At 36.4% G+C, this 27,439-nt stretch overlaps 1 protein-coding gene across 1 annotated transcript in view; it reads right to left on the bottom strand.

Moving 5' to 3' along the window:
* Positions 1 to 27,031, bottom strand: part of cin (Molybdenum cofactor synthesis protein cinnamon) — a 219,912-nt gene extending 192,881 nt beyond the window's left edge. The window contains exon 1 of the transcript XR_011332980.1: positions 26,847 to 27,031. The gene's annotated coding sequence lies outside the window, so the exon portion shown is untranslated. The remainder of the gene's footprint in view (positions 1 to 26,846) is intronic.
* Between the last annotated feature and the right edge of the window lie 408 nt (positions 27,032 to 27,439).

The following is a 27,439-nucleotide window of genomic DNA, read 5'->3' as shown; positions in this document are numbered from 1 at the left end:
CTTGTGTCTTTCCAGGATTGATTTTAAGACGGAGTTTCTTTGTCCATGTCACAATCGAGTCAATGTCTTCGTTCAATTTATCTATAGCGTCATTTACTCGGTCTAAGCGGGAAGAGATGTAGCATTGAAGGTCGTCAGCATACAAGTGATAGTTACAATGCCTTACAAGAGATGTAATATCATTGACGTATATTGTGAACAACAATGGTCCGAGTACCGACCCCTGTGGTATACCTGATGTTATGTCAAGACAGGAGGATCTTCGATTCCCGGATACAACACATTGTTGTCTTTCCCGTAAGTAGGATTCGAAACAACTCACAGCAGTCTCTGACAAATACATATTTCTCAATTTATGGGTGAGCAGGTCAAAATTTACAGAGTTGAAAGCTTTGCTAAGGTCAAGAAGTGTTAGTATTGTTACTTTATTAGAGTCGATTGCTTCACGAATGTCTTTTTATAAATGTAGACAAAATTGTTACCGAAATGAACTTTGTAATACAGAATATTAATTTGCAAATGAATTTTACTACATCGTCTAACCTCATCTTGTTTTTTTCTTTATGAAATAATTCCCCTAGTTGCACTTTTTAGTACATTTCAAAATTCATCTTAATTCACATTACAACATTTATTTGAGGTATACTTAAAGCAAGTATTTTAGCAAGGAAACTCGGCTAATTCCGCAGTACGGGTAATTCTGCAGTAGTACATATATGATTTTACTGCGGCTTTACAATAGCGTGAACGTAAGTTTTGAGATGCTGTCAACAAGAGATATGTCCTCTGCAGTGCTATAAAAAATCAAGGATATTGGTCGACACCTCTGTCGGCAATACAGTGAAACATCGAAAGTTGGCTGGTTTTCATGTTTTGCTACACAGCTGTGAATAAAGTGAGCATAGTTACATATAAATTGTTCCTTTTATGTTACTTTCATAATGTATTCCATAATATTATTTACTACTGCGGAATTAGCAAAGTCCTATTGCGGATTTATCCGCACTGTTGCGGAATTACCCGAGTTGTTCTTTTTCAACTGTAATGTATGTACAGTAGTGGCAAAAAAAAACCGGACCGACCCTTGTAGCTTTTATTCACTCCAAAGCACGATAGACTGGTAACTAAGACTTTCGTGAATATTATCGATTTTTTATTAATTTGTCCTACAGAATATATTTGTACAGATTACTGTGCACTTAACTGCGGAATCCCGGCCAAAGAAGTCACTCAGCTGAGTGCGCTCCTAATATAATGGCAGTTGACATTGGACATATGCGTCAACATGTATGCCTAACTTGAAGTCAGGCCACAAAGGGAAACAACGAAGGAAAGGGATTCGGTCCGGTGCTGTGGACTGAATTCGGCGTAGCTCAGTGGTTAGAGCGCTTGGTACGTAGAACCAAGGACCCGGGTTCGATCCCCGGCGCCGGAGCGAATTTTTCTCCTCAATATTAATTTCTCCTCAATATTAATTAAGACTTTCGTGGTTCGAATTCTGCCTGGGAAGGGAACTTTTTTTTTGTTCCTTATTAATATTTATTCCCAATACTTTTCGATTGCTGGTAAAATTCATGTTCTGGGAATAGTAAGTTAATTAAATTGTAAAATATCGCTGCAATCGAAAATTATTGGGAATAAATTTGAATAAGAAACAAAAAAAGTTTCCTTCCCAGGCAGGATTCGAACCACAAAAGTCTTTGTTACCAGTCTATCGTGCTCTGAGTGAACAAGGCTCTGAAATCAGCTACAAGGGTCGGTCCGCTTTTTTTTTTTTTTGCCACTTCTGTACTACTAAATATATTTGCATTTTAATATGTTTCTTTATCTCATTTGGTAATTAAAGGTTTCGTCCATGTCTAGGCCTACATACCTTGCTAATATTTTTCGGTAAACATTTCGATAAAAATATGATAGATTTACTTCTTAATATTGCGGAATTAGCCGAGTCTCCCCTACTCACAATGTTAAATGTACCGTACAGAGAAAATCTTGTCCGTCCTCTTTTCTGTTTTTCGTTGCAGTACTTCTGTTTCTAGTAAATACCAAATGTTTACTTCCCCACAACACCTAAATGTGATGGAAATTGAGTGAGGGGCGGGTTGGATACATTGACAGGCAACAGTATCATTCAGAATTCATCGACGTTAGCGTTTGAGTTTGAAAACGGAAAATCTAGAAATGTTTCTTCTCGAAAAAGAGCAAAGTACTATGTAATAGTAACATTGCTTAAAACCAGTTGCAAGTCCCAGGCTGAAATAAGTAAAATTGTATATATATATTGAACCGTAAGTAAATGTCATTAATTTCAATGGGTTATTCTCTGAGATATTTCAAATAAATTTGGACAGTTTTTGGACTCATGTTCGGTGCCCGTGGTACGATCCCACGAGAAACTTTAAATCAACTTAAACAATTTAAAATTTCTGATGCAACGATTGATGCCATAGGATCTCATGTGTTAAAATCATCCTTAGCTATAATTAGTAATCATTTGTACCAAAGTAACTTTTGTTGTAAATGATTTCCTATGTTTTCTTATCATTTATCTTACTGTTTTTTTTTTCTTTAAAATTGTCACAGAATTGTTTTTAATCATTGTTCATTGTGAATTGAGTAGTATGCCGATCTATTGAACCCTTATTTAGGGCGGATTTTTTTTTCTCGATTTCGCTTCCTTTTCGAGAACAAATTATTTTGTATGAAACATTTCATTACGTGTTTTGAGAAAGCCATTGACTTAATTCTCAATAATGTCAGTCAATTTAAGAGAGCAATGTACTATGATAATAAATGACTGAAATAATTTTAATCTTGTCCTTTAAATGTGCAGAAATTTGATGCGAACATATGTAACTTCCCATCCTGAAAAGGAATTTTAAAATGTTACAGTTGTTCGGATCAAATTTCTGCATATTACAGGACAAATCTAAAATTCTTTCAATCATTTATTATAATAATACACTGCTCACTGACTGAGCATATTGGGAGTTAAATAAATGGCTTTCCCGAAATATGCTATGAAATGTTTCACATAGGACATTTTTTTTCTCGAAAAGGAAGCAAAAACGAGCAAAATTATATTAAACGTTTTTGTCTGAAATATCTCAGAGAATAACTCCTTGATATTAATGTCATTTCTTACGGTTAACCTTGTAATATATATTCAGATTGAAATGGCGACGTAACATGAGAACAACCACCGGAGTCGCCACCGTCGAAAAGATATTTTTTGGTATCGACGCTAGATGGAAGTAGTACAGTTGCTCCATGCAATTCCATAAATTATATAACATGATATATTTTGCAGTTGCTAGATGGCAGCATAATGAAATTGATAAAAGTGGTTGCCTTGAAACTACAATAAGTTATTCAATCTCTTCTATGTGGTCAGGGGTTTTACGCTACTTTTAAGATATTTTTATAACTCGATTTGGCAGTTAATTTTTTGTAGTTCGCATTTCTTCCACGGTACCTGCCACTGTATGACCTACCGATATAAGGTTCACCTGTTAGAATGGTGTATTACGAAGCTGCTTGGTTAGTTTATTTCCGGACTATGTAAATGCTAACCTCGCTGTTAGTTTCATATTATTTTGCTGTGTGACACCTGCAGGAAACGCGTCTTCCTTGCTCATCGCCGGAAACTCAGAATAATACAAATTATATTCAGGAGACTTACAGAACCACAGCGATTCAGAGACTGGTTTACATACAAAAGAGGCGCCCACCCACACTGTGGCACCGGCAACTATATTCCCATTCTTCAACCGCTAAGATCGTTTAACACAACGTACGAATCATAGCCTAGTTTCGGTATCGCACAGCAGTGTCGAGATTTCTGTATTTCGTTATACTAAGAAGTGTGAACTGAATAAAATTGTAACACATTATTGTTCTCCATTCACGAAAATAAATAGACAGACAGACAGATTATAGATGGTAGGTAGATTAGATTAGATTCGATTAGATTTAGATAGACAGACAGACAGACAGAGATAGATAGATAGATAGATAGATAGATAGATAGATAGATAGATAGATAGATAGATAGATAGATAGATAGATAGATAGATAGATAGATAGATAGATAGATAGATAGATAGATAGATAGATAGATAGATAGATAGATAGATAGATAGATAGATAGATAGATAGATAGATAGATAGATAGATAGATAGATATATAGATAGATAGGTAGGTAGGTAGGCAGGCAGGCAGGCAGGCAGGCAGGCAGGCAGGCAGGCAGGCAGGCAGGCAGGCAGGCAGGCAGGCAGACAGACAGACAGACAGACAGACAGACAGACAGACAGACAGACAGACAGACAGACAGACAGACAGATAGATAGATAGATAGATAGATAGATAGATAGATAGATAGATAGATAGATAGATAGATAGATAGATAGATAGATAGATAGATAGATAGATAGATAGAACGAACAAACCAAATAAATAAATAAATAAATAAATAAATAAATAAATAAATATATTCGTTCCATGTCGAGTTCGCACTTTACCTTCGCAATGCCTCATATTAACATACAGCCACTCGGAAAGAAGAGTGACACGTAGTTGACGTGCATAGTTTCTCAATAAGCCTATATTCTACTGATTTTGTAAGTTTCAGAGGAATTCAGATATTTTCAGTTCAGTGATAATGTTTAATGCAGTGTTACATTTATTGCCATTATCAGAATTAGGATCCGGGACACTTCAGCAACCAATGTACGCAGAACTTGACTATAGGGTTCCTTGAACATAGTAGACAAACATACTGTGAATGTAAACAACGACGTCAATGTGCTTCGATATATTCTGCTGTTAATAGTACAATCTATTGGCGGTGGAAAATGAAGTAGGATACATACCTCACAAGTTTTCATGTTCCTCTGCGATGTTTAAGGCGTTAGCGTTACAATGAATAACCATGTACATACTTGCAACTAGTTCGAAAAAAACTGTTCGTTATGAATTGAAAATGTACTGTCATGGCCTGAGTCCGTATCGTAAGGAGAGACGGAATAATACTGTACCTCTGATCACGAACCGGATTGTACACTACAACTTTAATTCGACCCTTCTGTCTTTCAGTTAGCGTCCATCCTCCCGTGCCGTATCCCAGGATATTTCAACGATAACCTTTAGGATAATCTTCTTAACTTCTAGTCTGATATCTCAATTTCAAAATATTCCATTTAATTGTCTTATTGCTGCTTGAGCCTGAGAAATTCTATTGTTTACATCCATTTCAGAATTACCTGACTTATGTGTAATAGAACCTAAATATTTAAATTGTTATACTGCTTTAATTGTACCTGTACATAAATTCAGATCTCTTTTTGCTCCCGCTATGACTAAATACTCTTTTTTTTTAAGGTTAATTTTGAGTCCTCCCTTATTATGTATGTCCAGTAATCTTCTCATCATAAATTCTGCATCATCATAGTCTTGCGTTATTACCACTTGGCCATACGCTCTAATTCTGCGCCAAATTTATCGATTTCTACTGATTCCCCCAAATGAAAAACATGTTACAAAGGCCATACGTAGTGTGGACCACCTACAGTCCTCGGCATGCAGTAGAAGTAACACATCCCCGCCATGCCGCTGCAGAGGCGTGAAGTTCGAAGCGGGGGATGATTAATAGCTTGACAAACATGACGTCACGGATGACACGAGTGCTGCGCAGATTTTGCAAGAGTCTAGAGAATAACATTTTTGAAAACAGACTCTTGAGTGATGTTACTACAGCCGTCGTGAAAGAAGCGTGTCAGCACATTATAACTAAAGATGAGTCGTCTTGTCGATGACAGAGACGATAACATTAGTGATAGTTACGATGATTACTACTACTACTACAACTAATAATAATATTAATAATAATAATAATAATAATAATAATAATAATAATAATAATAATAATAATTTCTGCAAAAAATAAGTTAAAATGGAAATATAAATCCTGTACTCAGCGGTTTTCTAAAGACAAATGTTTTAAGTTAATATCCTAGATCAGCGTTTCTCAAACTATGGTCCGCGAACCACCTGTGATACTCGAGGTCTGCCCTTGTGGTCCTTCAAAAAAAGACAGAAGAAAAAATTAAATTCAAACGAATTACGTATTACACAATAGCTGAAAATCTCAGTTTGTAAATGACACATGGCAATCGCCTTTCACTTTTTCTCCCAGTACTGACATTTTATGAAATTTATTTACCCTACCCGTTCTATCGACTACCCACTCTACTCTCAGGAAAAAAAGAGGAATTCAAAGCACTATGAACGTGGTGTTTCCCGCTAACTTTTCCCTGCACATCTGGCGTCATGCCTCTAACTCAGCTAGGGTCTACCCGAAATTATAACAGGACCAATGTACCGAAACTTTTCATGTATTTATGACTTTCTTAATAGTTCGCACATTGAAATGACATTGAAATGGTCACGTACTGTACGTCGCACACCAATAATAGAACATGCAAAATTGCATCTTTACTTGTTCAAAATCGTTCATGTTTCTGCATTAAATATTTTTATTTCTCTTTTTGCATATGACGATGTAAGAAATGTTCTTCTATTAACATTAACTTAATTAGTTAATACTAATATGAAATTAAATGAATTAAATTAATTTTAATTAATCATTTCCAAATTAAAATATAAGTATTATGATATTAAAATATGCTATATAAATGATAAATTTGCTTTCGAAGGAAACAAGAGTAAGGTGGTCCGCGTAACTGTTCTGACTTAAAAATTTGGTCCCCGCTTCAGAAAAGTTTGAGAAACGCTGTCCTAGATTATCAAAATATCGCCATCTTCCAAGACGAAAGTAAAGAAAAATAACACAGCAGTGTTCTGTAGTCGTGCAATAATACTGTCATTGCATACATAACAGAGTATATTAAAAATCGACGGGAAATGCTATACAGCCGCTCAATTTCACTATTTTCGAATGTGTAACTAAGCTTTTGAAGAATTTCAGTATTAGCGTCATATCAATATCTTGAAAGACATAACCAAGTATAGGCCTATTATAAGAAGGTTGCCAGACAACATCCTAAATTTGAGCAGTTTCACTGTCTTCGAAAACATAACCAAGTCTGTAAGAAAGTCGTCAAATGTCTTAAATTTACGCAGTCTCACTATCTTCAAAAGCATAAACAAGTCTGTAAGAAAGTCGTCAAATGTCCTAAATTTACGCAGTCTCACTATCTTCAAAAGCATAACCAAGTCTGTAAGAAAGTCGTCAAGTGTCCTAAATTTACGCAGTCTCACTATCTTCAAAAGCATAAACAAGTCTGTAAGAAAGTCGTCAAATGTCCTAAATTTACGCAGTCTCACTATCTTCAAAAGCATAACCAAGTCTGTAAGAAAGTCGTCAAGTGTCCTAAATTTACGCAGTCTCACTATCTTCAAAAGCATAAACAAGTCTGTAATAAAGTCGCCAAATGTCCTAAATTTAGGGCCTGCGCAGTCTCACTATCTTCAAAAGCATAACCAAGTCTGTAAGAAAGTTATCAAATGTCCTAAATTTATGCAGTCTCACCATCTTCAAAAGCATAACCAAGTCTGTAAGGAAGTCGCCAAATGTCTTAAATTTAGGGCCTACGCAGTTTCACTATCATCAAAAGCATAACCAAGTCTGTAAGAAAGTCGCCAAGTGTCCTAAATTTACGCAATCTCACTATCTTCAAAAACATAACCAAGTCTGTAAGAAAGTCGCCAAATGTCCTAAATTTACGCAATCTCACTATCTTCAAAAGCATAACCAAGTCTGTAAGAAAGTCGCCAAGTGTCCTAAATTTACGCAATCTCACTATCTTCAAAAGCATAACCAAGTCTGTAAGAAAGTCGTCAAGTGTCCTAAATTTACGCAGTCTCACTATCTTCAAAAGCATAACCAAGTCTGTAAGAAAGTCGTCAAGTGTCCTAAATTTACGCAGTCTCACTATCTTCAAAAGCATAACCAAGTCTGTAAGAAAGTCGTCAAGTGTCCTAAATTTACGCAGTCTCACTATCTTCAAAAGCATAACCAAGTCTGTAAGAAAGTCGTCAAGTGTCCTAAATTTACGCAGTCTCACTATCTTCAAAAGCATAACCAAGTCTGTAAGAAAGTCGCCAAATGTCCTAAATTTACGCAGTCTCACTATCTTCAAAAGCATAACCAAGTCTGTAAGAAAGTCGTCAAGTGTCCTAAATTTACGCAGTCTCACTATCTTCAAAAGCATAAACAAGTCTGTAATAAAGTCGCCAAATGTCCTAAATTTAGGGCCTACGCAGTCTCACTATCTTCAAAAGCATAACCAAGTCTGTAAGAAAGTTATCAAATGTCCTAAATTTATGCAGTCTCACCATCTTCAAAAGCATAACCAAGTCTGTAAGGAAGTCGCCAAATGTCTTAAATTTAGGGCCTACGCAGTTTCACTATCTTCAAAAGCATAACCAAGTCTGTAAGAAAGTCGCCAAGTGTCCTAAATTTACGCAATCTCACTATCTTCAAAAGCATAACCAAGTCTGTAAGAAAGTCGCCAAATGTCCTAAATTTACGCAATCTCACTATCTTCAAAAGCATAACCAAGTATGTAAGAAAGTTGCCAAGTGTCCTAAATTTACGCAATCTCACTATCTTCAAAAGCATAACCAAGTCTGTAAGAAAGTCGTCAAGTGTCCTAAATTTACGCAGTCTCACTATCTTCAAAAGCATAACCAAGTCTGTGAGAAAGTCGTCAAGTGTCCTAAATTTACGCAGTCTCACTATCTTCAAAAGCATAACCAAGTCTGTAAGAAAGTCGCCAAGTGTCCTAAATTTACGCAGTCTCACTATCTTCAAAAGCATAACCAAGTCTGTAAGAAAGTCGTCAAGTGTCCTAAATTTACGCAGTCTCACTATCTTCAAAAGCATAAACAAGTCTGTAAGAAAGTCGCCAAGTGTCCTAAATTTACGCAATCTCACTATCTTCAAAAGCATAACCAAGTCTGTAAGAAAGTCGCCAAATGTCCTAAATTTAGGGCCTACGCAGTCTCACTATCTTCAAAAGCATAACCAAGTCTGTAAGAAAGTTATCAAATATCCTAAATTTATGCAGTCTCACCATCTTCAAAAGCATAACCAAGTCTGTAAGAAAGTTACCAAATGTCCTAAATTTGCGTAATCTCATTGTCTTCAAAAATATAAATAAGTCTAAGAAAGTCGCCAAATGTCCTAAATTCGCGCAGTCTCACTATTTTCAAAAGCATAACCAAGTCTATAAGAAAGAAAGAATATTATAGATATATTAATTTGTCCTACAGAATTTAATTGTATAAATTCTGTAGGACAAATTAATATATCTATAATATTCTCTCAGCTAGCAGTGCATAATAACTGTGGATTCCCGGCCAACAAGTCACTCAGCTGAGTGCGCTCCTAGTATAATGACAGTTGACACGTATACGTCAACATAATATAATATATGCCTAACTTGGAGGCAGGCCACAAAGGGAAACATCGAAGAAGGAAAGTTCGATCCGGTGCTGTGGATTGAATTCGACGTAGCTCAGTGGTCAGAGAGCTTGGTACGTAGAACCAAGGACCCGGATTCGATCCCCGGCGCCGGAGTGAATTTTTTCCTAAAATATTAAGTGTCAATATTACAGATAAATTCTGTAGGACAAATTAATATATCTATAATATAATCAAGAAGGTTATATAAGAAAGTCGCCAACAACGTTCTAAATTTGCACAGTCTCACTGTCTTCAAAAAAAGAACAAAGTATCTCAGAAAGTCGCAGGGCAACGTCGTAAGTTCGCGCACATCGATTATTATAATTATCGCTTGACGAATTGTGTGAAACTAAATCACATGGATTAAATGTCTAGTATTTTCGTTAAGGAAAGAAAAATCTCCATTATAATATGCTGCTTGTGAGATTTAAACTCCGTCTACAATACGAAATCCAGAGATATTTTTATGATTAGCTAATCCTATATGTTCGTTATAGCACAATGATACCGAGTCCCCGGATGAGACCGTCGCCCTACCTTGATGGTTCTGAAGGTCAGTCAAGTTCATCACCTCTGGGCACCACATTCCATTGTCGGACGGAATTCGTCCTTCAGCTCCCCATGCCTCATGCCATCAACTTTAAATCGGGGTTCAAAACATTCTGATTGCTTTCCCATCTCTCTGTTCTCCGCAGTAAGTCTTCACGTGCTTCAGGAAATGGGATTGTACACATTTTGACTGAATTTGAATAGAATACGTCAAACATTTTAAATCCCTTCCAAAAATAAAATACAGTCATCTTTGTACCTCAGATGGCAAAGCGCTGGTTTACAAAGGCCGCGAAACTGACTTCAAATAGTATTTGTGGTATCCAAAGCTAAATTTTTGGAGGGGTTTTTCTAAGGTTTCTTCCTTAGTTCCTCTTCATTCCACAGTAATTCCTCTTTCATTACCATCTCCGTTCCGAAAAATAGGGCACCTACTTGCGTTTATGTGGCATCGAATCGGCTGTCTGCCGTGGCAGGTGTTCCTCGTGATTTAACCAAAGATTGCTAGTAGGAAGTAGCAGTTCTAGACGATTCACAAATTATAGAGAGGAACTGGGTCCAGATCTCACTCAGGCGGGGAAAACTGAATAGATTACGGCTTTTTAACGTGAAATGTTTATACTCCAGGGTGAAATGGACGAAATGTTACGGACGTCTCAACATCTGATGAAATTCCTATAGCTGATTAAAGGAGCAGTCCCATCGCTTTTGTTATTGTGTCAGCCGATAGATGGTAGTTTCCGAATAAAATGTGTATCAAGGAAATTATGACGTCATACGCTGATAAGATAATGGCCGTACGAGTGCAATACCAAACATAACGGGTTAAAGCAAGTAGGCCTACAACGCAATTTGAGAAGTTTTTTTTTGTGTTTCTTCCTCAAAACGACCTCTGCATGACTAGTCCCGCTTTTTGTTCTCAGTGCCTCATTTTTTATATTACTTTTATTTCGTAAATGTATCAAGTAACCTAAACAATGTAATTTTTTTATGAATTAATAAACCATTACTTTTAGGTATTCTGTTGAATTTTTTATTAATGCACAAAATTTGGTTCTATTACTGTACAAATTATATATGATTGCACACTTAAAAAAGAAAACCCTGTAACAAACTTCCAAAAACACAATGGTGATTCCTGTTTTAAATCAATACTGCCAATTTAGCCTTTTCCCTCAAAATCGAGCATATTTGTATTACAACTCAACGGCAAAAATGTAATATTCTCGATTAGTATAAATTCTACATGTTTTCCTTAGGCCTACCTTTAAACAAGAGAAAGCATTATCGGATTTTTTTATTTATTTTAGTAGGTTATTTTACGACGCTTTATCAACATCCAAGGTTATTTAGCGTCTGAATGTGATGAAGATGATAATGCCGGTGAAATGAGTCCGGGGTCCAGCACCGAAAGTTACCCAGCATTTGCTCATATTGGGTTGAGGGAAAACCCCGGGAAAAAACCTCAACCAGGTAGCTTGCCCCGACCGGGAATCGAACCCGGGCCACCTGGTTTTACGGCCAGACGCGCTAACCGTTACTCCACAGATATGGACGCATTATCGGATTATGCCAAAATTATCAGAAATTTAAAAAGTTTATTACGATATATGTAAATATTTCTTTATAACGAGTTAATTTTATTGTATATCCCTACGAACGCAGTATGATTCTATCTCCCCCCCCCCCCGTTATAACATACATGTAATAAGTACTATTTAGTCTGACCAATAAAGTGTTTACAGAGTCAATCTATTTTGCTGATTTGCATAACTTGACGTGTGCGTAGGCGCAGACACACTCAGGTAATATGGGTACAAGCCACATTTTGTTTACTGCCACGTTCTGAAAACGAACCGCATTTGTGCAAACCAGCGTATGCACTAATCCACATTACATACAGTACATTACAACGCTCAACAAGAAACTGCGTAAACCTTGAAACAAAGGTTACTAAAACGGGCCAATAACCGGCTAGAGATCGATTATAGAGCCATCTGGAGATGCAGTAAGCACTCTCGTGCATGGATGGCAAAATATACTTCTTTCATTTCTGACCACCAGAGGTCTCTCTAACAGAGTTAATTAGATTTGGAAACCGGTTTGTGCAAATTGTTTGTGTGTAGCCTATGTAGGCCTATATACGTTAGACATACTTTATGTTAGTAACTGTCAGTGATAGCTGCAAACCGAGTGAGAGAGTACTTGGTGAAATACCAGCAACCTCCACTGCATTATCGGATTCCTACATTATGCACGACAACAATTCCAACTAATCCAAGTGTCCTTGACTACAACGAACATAATAAGTCCAAAGTCCATTGGGTCTCGAGCGATCCCTTGTGAACCCTTTGAAGGTATTTGTGCGTCAGATATGAATGTCTGGAAAATACAAATCCGCTCCATAATTTGATGCAACTTTAACAGCGTTTGTAGATCATTTGAATATATTTTAAGTGGTGGTATTTAATGTTTAGATGTACAGTTACTTCTTAAATTACTGTTACTTACTGGCCTAAGTGAAAAAATATTTTTGAATTTGCATGAGAGTATGAGTCCACACATCTCAGAAACAAATTATGTAAGAAGCTTAATTTTTGTTTACTTGTTGCTCTTAATATAATCTTTAAAATAGACTATTACAATAGTTTACAATTCATAAGATTTGGCGAAAACGTTAATACAAATATGCACATTATATAACATGTAAAGAATTATTATAATGTTATAATTTGATAAGTCATTAACGGAATTAACACACTTTTACATGGATATTATAATAGCGTTTCTGTGATTAATTATTATACTGTAAAAATCTAATTTGATTATCAAAAATCACTTATTATAATTCATAATTTCTGAAAAAAAAACACACTAGAAATTTTTACACCAATATAATAATAATAATAATAATAATAATAATAATAATAATAATAATAATAATGGCGGCCGAGTAGCTCAGTCGGCAGAGCAGCTGTCTACTTTGTCATAATCTACTTGAATTCTGAAAGTCTACACAAAATTTCAGCGTTCTAACATAATTTGTATTTCAGCTATGTGCATTTATATGTAAATTTAAGATTTCTTTTTTTTCAAATATTATGTAGTAGGGGAGGTGGAGGCAGGTTGGCTACAGAGGCACGTTGGCACACAAGTTTTGTTTCGGTGTTTATGCGATGGATTGCAGCACCACGCAGACAGTATGATTCCTGCTTTATAAAGCAGGCTCCACGGAAGCGTCAGACTTTTGTGGCAAGCGGTAGAAGAAGGAAGCCATAAAGTTGTTTTTGCAGCATGATAAGTAAATTTTCACCATCTCGTGATTATTTCTTTACAAGGTACATATGTAATATTAGATGAACTTTAAATACATCGTTGGAAAGTGCAATCAATTGGCTCTGTTTCGTGTTAATTTCATTTCGATCATTCATTACTCTAATTCGTAATTTTAACACAAATCAAATATCTACACGAGAGGCAAGTTGACACAGTAAGGGGGCAGATTGGCACGGTGTTTAACCTACCCCGCTGTGTTACTTTAAATGATTATATAAATTATACAATACATAATTTACTTATTCATACAATTTGTTATTATATAAGTTCAATTTAATTGATTGTAACTATAAAACATATATGTTCATTGCAGTGAATGAGAAAATGAGGGCTTTAAAAAACTGATGGAGAACTACTTCTACTGATAATATGATGTTACCAGCTGTCAGTGCTGTAAAGTTAGAAAACAGAAATGTGGCCAAGGGGCCAAGGATTTTAATATCCAATTCCAGACTCCCACTCGGTATTGTAGGTAAGCTACGGATGAGGACATAAGGGGAAAATTGCCAACTGTGATATTTACTGACTCTCCAGTTAAGAAAGCACTAGAGGAGAGGATATCGAAAAGGGATAATGAATTTGTTCAGCAAAAATACAAGAAGAGACTTTAGTAGTGAGAAAAGGAATCTTAAGACCAGTCGAAAGACAAAGAATAATTCAAGGAAAGAAAGTAACGTACAAGACAGAGAGACATATTGCCTGTACTGTGTTAAATCTTATTCAAAATGTGCACCAGGTGACAGTGCCTGGAATGTAAGTTATGGTACATAAAAATTTTACAGATGGAAACAGAACTTTGTATGCATAAACTTCTTCTCAGATGATATGATATGATATGATATGATATGATATGATATGATATGATATGATATGATATGATATGATATGATATGATATGATATGATATGATATATGATATGATATGATATGATATGATATGATATGATATATGATATGATATGATATGATATGATATGATATGATATGATATATGATATGATATGATATATGATATATGATATATGATATGATATGATATTGTGACAGCGACGTGAGAATCGAACTCACGACCAGCGTCCCGCAAGAAAGCAGATCGCACAGGCTCCACGGAACATTGAGTGACGTCGCGCGGTGGAGAGAAGAGAGAGGGTGTATTACGTCAACGCAACGAGTCTGCGCGCGCAGCTGCTACTTAACGCAGTGAATGTGGAACGACCTTCTCGACTATTCCAGAAGTCTGTTGATGTAGAGATATCGAGATAATTCTCTACACACCTGTAGAAGGTTCTCGCAACTATGATTTTGCTATAAAAGAGCAGGCGCCAGCGAACTAGAGTTTCAGAGTTTTCAGTTATTCAGTCAGTGAGAAAGCCAGAGCAAGCAAGCCAGCCGGAGTTCGACTCGAGTGTGCGTCCGCATCTGCGTCAGCATCCGAAGACCTGAGTTCGAGTGCAGTGGACCGCAGTTGGAGGGACCCGAGTTCGAGTACAGTGAACTGTCTCTGAAGGTCTGTGGTTCGAGATACTGTGAACTCGAGTGACTGAGATAGAAGAACTGTGAACTGAGAACTGGTAGTTCTGATTTGTAAATAGTGCTTTGTAAATATTAGTTAAGATTAACAGTTCATTGTTGTGCGTAATAGTCCAAGTAAATTGTTATTGTCGTCGGTGGAGTGCTATAACGAATACTGTGTTGAGTGAAGATCCAATTGTTGACAAGAGCGTTTAAGGTGAATTGTAGAAAGGAATTATTGTTGTGACGAATAAATTACATTGTTGTTACTAAATAAAATTACAATATGATATGATATGATATGATATGATATATGATATGATAGATATGATATATGATATGATACATATATGATATGATATGATATGATATGATATGATATGATATGATATGATATGATATGATATGATATGATATGATATGATATGATATATATGTTATATGATATATATTTCTCAAAATCTTCAATCCTGCTGGCCCTTCACATTTCTGTATTCGAGCCAGCATTCCCTTACTTGAACTATTTACAACTTTAAACAAGACGTATTTTGACACTTGAAGCCTGTTCTTGCTATGTCTTTCATGTTCCTTCACTTTCACTTGACCATCCTTTTACTTTATCCACTACTATTCTACTTCCCTTCTTTTATTCTTAGTTCCCTTAAAAATCATTCCTACCTTCATAACGAACTAAATACTTTAAATAACAATACATATAACTTATTTAATATTTAATATATAAGACCTAACCCTTGTTGACTACTCTCAGACAATATGATATGTAGTCATTTACAAGTTCAAAATTAATTTTTCTACCTTGCTTTTCTAGGATTCAGTTCTTCATTTATCTGAGCGTTTAACTCTATGGGTATATATTTATGTGCGTCCATCATATTGAATCATTTGCCTGTATAAAGAAATAAATTTTAAATAAAAAAAAATCTAGTCTTGTATGCAGTTTGCCTTTATTTAAAATGTAGCCAATTTTCTCCATACCATGTGTCAATCTGCCTCTAGGGCGGGGTAAGTTGACTCAATCTGCACGTTTCAAAATAATACAAAATTTCAAATTTAAATCGTGGTGAAATCTAAATTCAAATATCTCTCCACGTAGCCAAAGAACCACGTAGAACGACCATATTTGAGGATTTCATAAAATGCTATACAAATTACGGAAAAAAAAAAAAAGAAACGTAAAATTTGAGCCATCCTGCTTCCCTCTCCCCTAATGAGTAAAGGAAAAACTATGTACCTAAACGTTATGTCTCACACCTTAATACACTCAGGGACAAAAAAAAACCGGATACTTTAATATTTGCTGGTATTTTGCAAAACATTATCTTCTCATACAATATTATGGTAGTCATCTGTTGTTATGGAGACGTGTATACATTGTTGATTGTTTTTTGTTTTATAAACAAGCCATTACAACCAAATATTCCAATTTTGCTTTCGGAGTCTCAGCTATAACAATTTTGTCTCAACCATTTTGTGCTTCATTATCGTTATCATTCGTTATTTCTTTATTTTTACATTTTCTGAGTTTAGGTGGGGTTGTAACATTTGTCTTAAAACAAGCTGCGACCTGAAGATGTGGCTCGAGCTGTAACCCTTTACGATGATGGACGCAGTGTACGTTACATTGCAAATGTTATGAATATGGCTAGAAGCACAACCCATGATGCCATAAAACGGTATAGAGAGACCCTGGAATATACCAGAAGACCAGGTTCGGGTCGTCCAAGAGCTGCAAATCCAAACGAAAACAGGTATATCGTGTTGAGAGTTCTTAGGGAGCGCAACCTGCCAGCTACTAGTGTAGCCCAGAAATTTGTTAACATGCATGGACGCCCAATTTCGGCCAAAACAGTTAGAAGGAGGTTGAAAGCAAGTGGACTGATATCAAGTAGACCTGCAAATGGTCCCAGACTTCTCAGGATGCATCGAGTTGAACGACTGCGTTTTGCAAATGATTACAGGGATTGGAGAAATGGACAGTGGAGCTGTGTTCTGTTCACCGATGAGTCCCGTTTCAATCTGTGCTCACCTGATGGACGTGAAAGAGTTTGGAGAAGGAGGGGAAAACGATTTTCACAGTGTTGCATTTCCGAAAATGTGCCGTATGGAGGTGGTGGAGTGATGGTTTGGGCAGGAGTGTGTACGGATGCTCGTACAGAGTTGGTTTTTGTTGAAAATGGAAGACTAACAGCTGATAGGTATATAAATGAATGTTTGGCTGATCATGTTGTGCCATTTGGACAATTTGTAGGCGATAATTTTGTTTTAATGCATGATAATGCACGGCCGCATATTGCCCATGCGGTCGGAGATTATCTCCAAGAAGTGGGAATCCATGTTCTTCCATGGCCAGCAAGGAGTCCAGACATGAACCCAATTGAACACGTGTGGGACATGCTGGGATGGCGTGTTAAGAATAGACGACCGAGGCCAGAATCGTTACAAGAGTTGAGGCGAGCATTTGGCGAAGAATGGGAAGTTATTTCTCAAGAAGACATTGCTAACCAAATTGAGAGCATGCCAAGACGTATGGATGCAGTTATTCAAGCCAGAGGGGTTAATACCCGTTACTAAAAAGAGTTTTTAATGTTTAAGGCACCATAAAATGAAAAAACAGTTAGACCAAACGATGCCATAGTTATACGCCCTTTGTAATTTTTTGTAAATTTTCTCATCAGAGATTTTTTTTTTCAAATGTTGTCGTGTAAGGTGCTAAATGAAACATTATTTTGTTTAAATGGATTTTATTTCATTTTGGAATAATTGGCAACAAAATACAAGCAAATATAGAAGTGTCCGGTTTTTTTTGTCCCTGAGTGTATATTCTTAAATGGTTAATTATAACGCTGTAAAAATTACATCAAATTATGGCTGCAACTTTTTCTGCATCTAGACTACAGGTTAAATCAGCTCTGGGCATAAGAGGGGAAGTGAAAGGGACGAGAAACTCCCGCTTATGCTCTTTTCGATTGCACCGCCTTATAAACAAACCCACAGTAAGACAATGTGCATCAGTGGTGGATTTTAGGCGACCAGCGAGAGCCGAAAGTTTGTAAAAGCTATAATACCCGCTTGATACAATCCGTCACTGTTCTTCCTGTCTACTCGTACCGCACCAAAACTTTACTATCTCAGCCGGGAAAGATGGAGTGCGGAGTTAAGGAGTAGTCTGAGTTACTAGCGCCCAGGCCTGGTTTAAATAGGCCTACTAGCACTTTTATAATGATTTTTTTTGCATGCGTTCACATAGAAGTCCCGTTAAGGGGATATTCACAGTGAATTTATGATATGGTGCGTCAGTCTCCTCCTAACACATATTTATCTAAATCCAACTTATACCTAAGGACAGCATAAACACCTAGCACACACATGCTAAAGAGCAATTTCTGACCAAGGAGAAATCCGAGACCTCTTGGTTAATAGCCAGAGTTGCTAACCAATAGGCTAAGAAGATGGCTAGTGATAAATAACTTGAAAATAAATAATTTATGAACTATTAGACTAATTTTTAATCACTGATCAAGAGACGAAATCTGACTTATTTTATACTAACTGCAGGCTTCGAAAAGCCATCAAGCGGGATCGATAGGAAAGTATTTGGCAACATTGATTTCATCCACGATTGATTCCGACACTAATAGCTGGGCCACAAAAAAACCGGGAACGGAAACGACAACGAGAACGGAAAGATTGTTAAAATAAATATATTTAAATGTGAGCATTCACAATTAAGGAGAAATTTACCGGAGCCCGGGAACGGGAACGTGAAGATTGGCGAACTTCAAACTTTGCCATTCTCGTGTCCGATCACAGCCTACCATAGCCATTTTCAACCGGTGTGTCGCGGCACAGTAATGTGCAGCGAATAATTCACCAATGTACCGCGAGAAAATGAAATTAGTAAGATTGTAGTAGAAACAATTGTAAAAATAAAAATGAAAAGGGTAGTAGGCCTAAAAGAAGAGTGTCCACAAAAGTCAACTTTCAGCGAACGCGGCATAAGTCAACATTCAGTACGAAAGCTGGCGCCAGCATTTTTGGCGTGTGTCCTAGAGTATAGTGCTCTGTTTGTGAGCATGTTGCTAGTGCAGCTGAGAATGGTACCACTTCCTATACACGTCACATCAGCCATTTACCAAACACAGTTGTCAGATTGACTACGGTAAAGGTAAGACACTAGCACTTAACGTTCCCATTACTTATTTCACACGCCAAAAACGGTGATGCGGAAGTGTGTGCGAGCGGCAGAGAAGAGAATGACTGACGCGCAGTCAGGATTGCCAGATCAGTAAAGTTAGAATATCGTAGGCCTACCAACCTTGAATTGAATTTGAATTTAGGGTGGGGCACTACGACCCATCACTGCGACCTAATACTATCTACTGTGCTGACCCTCAAGCTAAGCGAATTCCCAAACTCATATCGGCTGACTACACTAAGGTTCACAGCGTACCCAGGTTTCCGAACTCAGGCAAACCCGTTCTTCCCTAGAGCAGCCCCCTTCGTGCTTCGCTATCCGACGTTAGAGGAATGCTATGGAATGATGACGGAATAATGTAGATGCCTAATATGGAGAAACGGGAGAACCACCAGGAAAATCCCAATTGCAACCTCTTCCGACACAAGTGTCACTATGGATCAAGCTTAAAAAATATAGCGTTTTAATTTTTTTTATGAAAAAATTCCCCTTCATCCACAGTTAGAAACCAACCAATAGTTTAAATTATGTGAATGTACCGCGGGATTTTAAATTACAAATATAATATGCCGCATATTGAAAAATGTTGAAAAGCGCTGGCCTACTATATTCATTCCGTTGTCATCAAAAAACTATTTGGTCGTCGCATATTTTACAGCAAGGAGGCCGTGACATAATTTCTTCTTCATCCATTGCTTGTAACTAACCCAGAAATTCAGTAGAATCACTTTTAATAGATGTTTCGTGTATACAGGGTGATTCACGAGGATTTATCGTCCTTTACGGAGCTTATTTCTGAAGACATTTTGAGCAAAAAATGTCACATAAAAATAGTTCCTATTCTCAATATTTTCAGAGTTACACTAATTTAAAGTTGTTTGTAAAATAGTTTTTTTCTTTAGTTTGAAGATAAAAGAATAGTACAAATAGAGAATGAACCATTCAGAAGCATCATTTCTTTAATTGGCAAGTATTATGAAACTGAAAATGTGCTGTGAACTCCTTAGTTGCTTCGTATAGACATCTTTTTATATTTTTAACTAGAAAATTACATTATTCTTACGATCTTATCACAGCAATTATTACAAATCACACCACTTCCACCGACTTCATTATTTTCTGCTTAATTTTGCATCCTAATTTACAGTCTTGGAGAGTTTGCAACACATTTTTAAAAATGTCGCCGACCGCATGAGTACACTAGGCGCACGCTTGTGAACGGCACTCGTCGCTCTACGTAACTGCATACGGCTATCTTTGATTTCCGTAGCGCTCGCGCTGGCTGCTGACTGCACGCTGACAAAGGTCACGCGTTCACAGCAATGCGTTCCAATAACGAAACGTAACTCTGTAAATATTGAGAATAGCATCCATGTTTATATGACATTTTTTGCTCAGAATGTCTTCGGAAATAAGCTCCGTGAAGGACGGTAAATCCTCGTGAATCACCCTGTATGTGACTAGAGTACCACGTGAATTACATTCTTAAATATTCCATGTCATAAATTTTAAAGTTGGTTAACCTGTGTTCATGTTGGCTGACTTGTAGCCTACTTACGAGAGAACGCCATTGATCAATTACACACAAATAACATCAGAATGCGGAATATCGACTTTAAATTTTGTTATTGACATACATATCGATAAGTATGGTCGTTTCCATTCTCGGTTTATTGTGAATAAAAGATATTCACGTTCACGCCCTCCACTTCTCGTTATCGTTCTGGTCCTCATTCTCGGTTTATTATGGACCAGCTCTGCTGGGAATGGTACTGCTTGAGCTAAAACGAAGAACTGTTCTGTCCATAGCGGGAAGAAGTACTTTCAACACAAAATATTGTATTTATTTATTTATATTTATTTATTTAACTATCTAGCTAGCGAGTACAAATTAAATTTATAAAACAAAAATGTTTCTAGCCACTACCGTAAAGGCTGGTTCACAATAAACCGGAAACGAGAATCGGAACGAAAACGAAAACGGTAAAATTGTTAAAATGTGTACATTTAAATGTGAGCATTCGCAATTAACGAAAAGCTTGCCAGAGCCCGAGATCGGGAACGGAGAGTTGGCCAAGTTTCAACTTTGGCGTTCACGTTTCCGATCACAGCCCACTAGATTCATTCTATTGCCACCTAAAAGCTATTTTGTCGTCGTATATTTTGTAGCAAGAAGACCGTGACATAACCTATGCATTATTTTGTTCTGTGCTGTGCCTCATGGAGCAAGTTTTATTTGATGAGATTCTAATATTGAGTGTTGAGGAAAATCCTCACGTTTACGATAAGCGGCGCGCCTCGTATAAAGATGAGGAAATGAAGGAGAATACGTGGCTTTCACTAGCTGCATCTTTGAACACCGATCGTAAGTGAATCATATTTTATTGCTGTATTGGTTGTACAGGGACATCATTTTATTTTTACTTCAATTTTTATTGTACCTGCGTTTCTAAATGTACTTGACTCCCACCCCTTTCACTAATGTCCTTGCTAACGTCAGTCACAGAAACTTACGGCCGCTGTTGCTAGCAGTGAAATAAACAGTAGAGAGTACAGTGCGTTTCAGAAATATGTTGCATTTTCTATAGAAGAAAGAGCTTATATTATTGAAGTTTATTTTCACACAGGTATGGTGTGTAGCATAGGCTAACTGAATTTATCTGTGTGGACTTACCACAAGTGAAGATTAGAGTTACCGAAAGTACGGTACTCTATAATATGGTACGGTACTTAACAGCATTATTTAAACAAGAGTTTTCTTTTATTGTTTGTAGGTATGAAGGACGAAGATGAAAACTGGAATATTACAATATAACCGAATGTGAACAACAATTTTTTTATACAGTTTCCTGATTATATCATTACGGAATATTTTCGTAGAAATGTCATTAATCTGGTAGATAAATTTAAAGCAACAGAGTGTACAGAAAGGAAGAAAAGTGTAAGATGGCCAACAAAGGTGACAGAAGATGCTGTAGAAGATGCTAGGGAAAGGATGCAGCGAGGTCGTAATAAGTCGGTCAAGAAGTTAGCTGTAGAAATTTGGGTTTCTTACGGGAGTGCTCACAAAATTCTCAGGAATAAATTCGGTTAGTAATATGCTGAATAAAGTAGACATTACATAATGTATATAACCGCCTGAAGACTTGAGTTTGTGAAAAAAAAAATTGTTACTATTCTACTGTTTTTTTTTTTATAAAATACTGTAAAGTAATGACCAAACTGAAAATCGTAATACTATATTTCCCTGTAATATAAATGGATACACTACTTTTCTCTCCTCCTATAGCTAGTAAAATGATTTGTTTACATATTGCACTAGCAACTCCAAACTCCTGTAATGGAAGGGGGGTAACAGTGTTTCCGAGTATAGCCAGGTTAATGTTAAAAATGTTAGTAAAAATAAAGTGATGTCCCTGTATTACACCCTACATATTCATGCTTCAATTCAATAACTACTGTTGTGTTCATTTTTGCTCTATTACAAATGTTTCTTCTCTAATTGTTTTACGTTATGGCAGACTTAAAATAGGTTGTGATAATAAAAATGCATCGGCATATTTATAGTACCGTACCTAATGAAATGTTTCAGTTGAAATTTCGAAGTTGGTTAACCTGTGTTTATGTTGGCTGCCTTGTACTCATGAGAGAGCATAGACAAATAACATCACAGAATGCCATTGGTCCATTATACACAAATAGCATCAGAATGCGTAATATCGACTTTACATATCGTTATTGACATGCATATCGATATGCATAATCGTTTACATTCTCGGTTTATTGTGAATCAAAAATTTTCATATTCACGTCCTCTGCTTCTCGTTTTCATTCTGGCTCTCGTTCCCGGTTTATTATGAACCAGCCTTAAGAGCCAGGTTCGTCTACGCTGTGGTCTTAGTCAATAATATAACATAAATAAAAATAAATAAAAATAAAAAATATCACGAGTCGCCACTGGCTGAGATGTGTTAAATACAAAATACTTCTTGGACATTTGGTATAAAAAGTATCAGTATGCAACAGGATCAGGAGGATTCCTGTTGGAGATTCTTATTCTTCGTAGGAATCATCCTGATCCTGTTGCACACTGCTGGTTCATAACGAAACGGAAACGACAACGAAAACGAGAACGGATAAATAAAATAAATGTATTTAAATAATCTCACTTCCAGCCAATCCCACCGGCTCGTGACCATATCTGGGGGCGTCGCCTCCGAGTGAACGGACGTGATACTATCTGCGCCGCGTCTGCTAGAATTGCCAACCGCAGACGTAAACACGTACATACACACACACTCCCGTGAGAGCCAGCCGGGTAAACGCCCGCCCGTCTCCGCTTTACAAGAACTGGTTTTCATAACACGCATTAATCGAGCGGAACCGACTTCCATTGTTTCACGCGAAGTCCTCAGCTGTAACAATCTTCTGCTTCACGTAGGCAAAGCGGGACAGTGCATTCCTTTGAGTGGTTTGCCCTAACAAGACACAAACTGTGTAAACGTGAAATTCGTCGTTTAACATAACGTCCCCGAACATCATGCATTGGTAGGAAAAATACTGACATCCAAATATTTTAAATACAAATAGACCTAGGGCCCTACAGAAAAAACTGATGTTCTACACAGACTTCATCGATTTTACCAAAGCTTTCGACCTGCTACAAAGAGACCTAGTAATTCAAAAACTGGAAGAAACAGTAGGGATAGAAAACGTCTGGATAAGAATAATCAGGTCAATCCTCAAATACTACATAATAACATCAATCTGTCCATCTCAAACCCTATAACGCAATCGGAGTTCTACAGGTAGACCCAATGAGTCCCATACTGTACATCAGGCATGTCAATTGATGCCCACAGGAGCAAGCGCGCGCTTTAGAGCCCAGGAGAGCCTGAGCGCTTTACAGCGGAAAGGAAAGAGACAGAAGAAAGAGCTGGTATATGCCGCTTGATCGAGCTATATTCAGGGATGGTCAGCACTGATTCAATAGATAAAGGGAAGAGAACTTATTAAAACTGTATCCATGTTAATTTTTAGATTTGCCTGAGAAGTATAAGTGCATTATAAGAATGTAAGTTTTAATTTTAATACTCATTTTTCACAAGTTTGATTTTTTTATTCAAAAGAAATATTTTCTCAACTTTTCGTATAGAAAAGTGAAATTTTCAGGTATAGGCCTATTTATTTAGTAGCCTTACAGAATGTTTTCGTAAATCTAATATACCGTATATACATATTACTGAATATAGCGTATTGAAAATTTTGAAAATATTCGCACGGAAATTGTTTGTAAGGAAATGAATTAACAAAGCAACTACTGTTACATCATAAGCAAAAGATACGTGCCCATGTGTTGTAAAAATGTCAGCTTTATAGCTTCAGCACATTTCGAGAAAATAATTTAATATTCTGATGATAGGAATTTGCTACAATTATCGCCTTAAAAGCATAATGCGATAAGAGTTTTGTTATGTAATATTAGTCACATTTAAAACAGATACAGTACCTAGGTAACTTTGCTTTGTACTGTAATATTGTTTTTATTAGTTTATTGATTACTTTTGTAAGGCTAAAGATACCATCACTATAAATTCCAACTTATCATGTCATACTCAATCTCTTTCTTTGGAATATCACTTTCTTTATCAATGATGTGTTTCATCCACTTAATACAGTATAATATTATACTACTATGGAATTTAAGTGAATATTCCTTCTTAACTCTCTATTATGTTATTAAGATTTAAAACACGAGTGCAATATTAAGAAAATAGTGTTAGTACTTTTGTTTTACAGACAATATAGATAATATTAAACAGAAAGAAGCCATATAAAAATAACGACATAAAATTTCACGTTCCGTTTGAAGTTTGTGCACCACTGTTTTCTTAATCCAATGGGTTGCTTATTCATATACACAACCCTTCCTCTTTCAATACTTAGCGCTTGCTGCCCGCGCACGACATCAAGGTCAGAAAATGCGCTTGCTTTGACATCACTGCTGTACATCCTCACCACTGAAGAAGTCCTACGTATCCCAGAGAAAGAAGAAGACGTACACATTTATGCATATGCAGATGATATAGTCGTCGGATCAACTGACATACAGAAGCTCCAGGAAACAATAGGGAAAATAGACGAATGGTGCACTAAACACGAGTTGCACATAAACATACAAAAGACGGAAATGATATTTAGAAATGGGGAAAGCACCCGCAGCTGCTGAAATCAGCATCAGAGGGCAAAAAATCAAAATCTCACCAGACTTTAAATACCTCGAAATGATATTGCAGCCAACCGCCAAATGCTTCACAAAACACGTGACAGAGAGGACAGCCCAAGCAGTAATGGCAATGCACGACATAAAAAATATACGGCTACTCAGCCTAGAAACAGGCCTAAACATGTTCAAGGCCAAAATCATGCCGATACTATGCTACGGAATTGAGGTTATATGGAGTCATCTCACAGAAAGTAACCTAAATGCATTAGAAAAGGTAAAATCAACATATCTAAAAAGAACACTTGGACTATCAGAACTATGCACAAAAAGACTAAAATCAATACGCGACTACGCAAATGCAAAATAACTAAGGTTGAAGCAATGCACATTTGTGCGCTTTTCAGTTTATTATTAAAATATTTCAAAGAGTAATATTTTAAATACAAAAGCACAGGGGGAAAACTTGATAAGTCAAAATTAACGTTGTTCTGTTTTAGATGTCATGTAACAGATCAGGTACCGTAGATTTGTTAATTGTACAGAATAACAACCTCATTAGTCCAAAGAAATTTGAAGAATAACCAAAAACAATAAAATATAATGGGTCTTGAAATTTTAACTTGCTCTCCTGTAAAAACACTAAATCGTGACTCAACAGGTTTTCCCGCCTGCACTCTTCAACTACAAAATACCGTACTTTAAAAAAAATAACCAAAATAAATTTGTATATCAAATAGACCTCGCGATTCAACATTATTTTGCAATAGATTATGGCATTATACGCATAATTACACGTGAAATATTAATACTGATCTTTCTCTAACTACAATTAAATTTAACTTCACTCACCTTTTAATTGCAGAAATAATATTTACTCTTCCTTATTTTCATAAATAACTATTTAATTTCAGCTAAACTAATTCAACCAGCTTCAACTGGGAAATCGCCAGTTAAGTGTGATCTTAGATCGAGAAGAAATAATCTTGGATTAGTGCTTATACAATAAAAATTGTAAGTTCAGCGTCACTAAAAGTTAATTTCATTGCCTTATCTGCGATTAACTAATTATACACTCGTAGAAGTGGCCCTTGGTATTACTCCACTAAAGTATTACTCTTTAAACGCAGCTGTTTGCTAATATTTACGACAAGGAACACACTACTGTTCGACTGTACACAGATTTATGGCGCAACAATGAAGCTAACACTAACTAATCATTTTTGAAGGAATAAAGATAAAATTAATTCCGAACCAAAAATATCATAATGACTTTACTGCGAAACGTTTATGGTACTTATATCACATATTAAGAAGAAGTGCATTTTTTGCTTTATAATTATTATATCAAGTACTGGATGAACAATTTATCTCCCGACCGATACGCCGTAACTTAGGTCGTCGGCGGGCGAGCTCCCACATGCCGGTTATGGAGACAGCGCAATATCCGTGATTCAACAAACTGCAAACTATTAATATGTAATATTACTAAATATAAGCAGACAACATGTAATTTACTCACCCAAATTAAGAAAGAGATTCTCAAACTGTCTGTCTTCTTGTCTTGGATTGCACTCTTGATGTGAAGGATGATCTTTGCCGAGACTTCCACGTATTCCACGCTATCGTTCTTGCGGGATAGCAATGCTGCCGCTTGCCGGCCGGGAGATAACTTGCTCACCCAGTCAAAGAACAAGTCTTGTGAAGCTGCAAAAAATATATTTCGGAACTTTCAGACAAGTAAACATTTCCATCATGCCTAATGCCGGAAAATTCATTTTGGGTATTTCATCTGTTTGTCTAATAGCACTGAATGTTCTTGGCATTTATCATTTGTCTTAATTTAAATCATATGATACAAATTCATGAAACTTGTTTCATCAATGTTATTAATATTAATTATTTAACATTTGAGCTTATTCCAGTTAAACCTGACAGCTGACTTGCACCTTATTACATATTTTACCACAACTACAGTATTTGGATACCGACCATAAATTAACCATGTAAATTTCCATCCATTCAACACGTTACACAGAATTAAAATTTTTCAAAATCTTCATTTAAAGTTGGGTCATTAACCAAATGATAATATATATTATTTTATTTGATCAC

The sequence above is a fragment of the Periplaneta americana genome, chromosome 7 (assembly GCF_040183065.1).
Source record: "Periplaneta americana isolate PAMFEO1 chromosome 7, P.americana_PAMFEO1_priV1, whole genome shotgun sequence".
Taxonomy (NCBI): domain Eukaryota; kingdom Metazoa; phylum Arthropoda; class Insecta; order Blattodea; family Blattidae; genus Periplaneta; species Periplaneta americana.
Note: the sequence above shows the minus strand (reverse complement) of the source record. Positions and strands in the feature narration are given on the sequence as shown.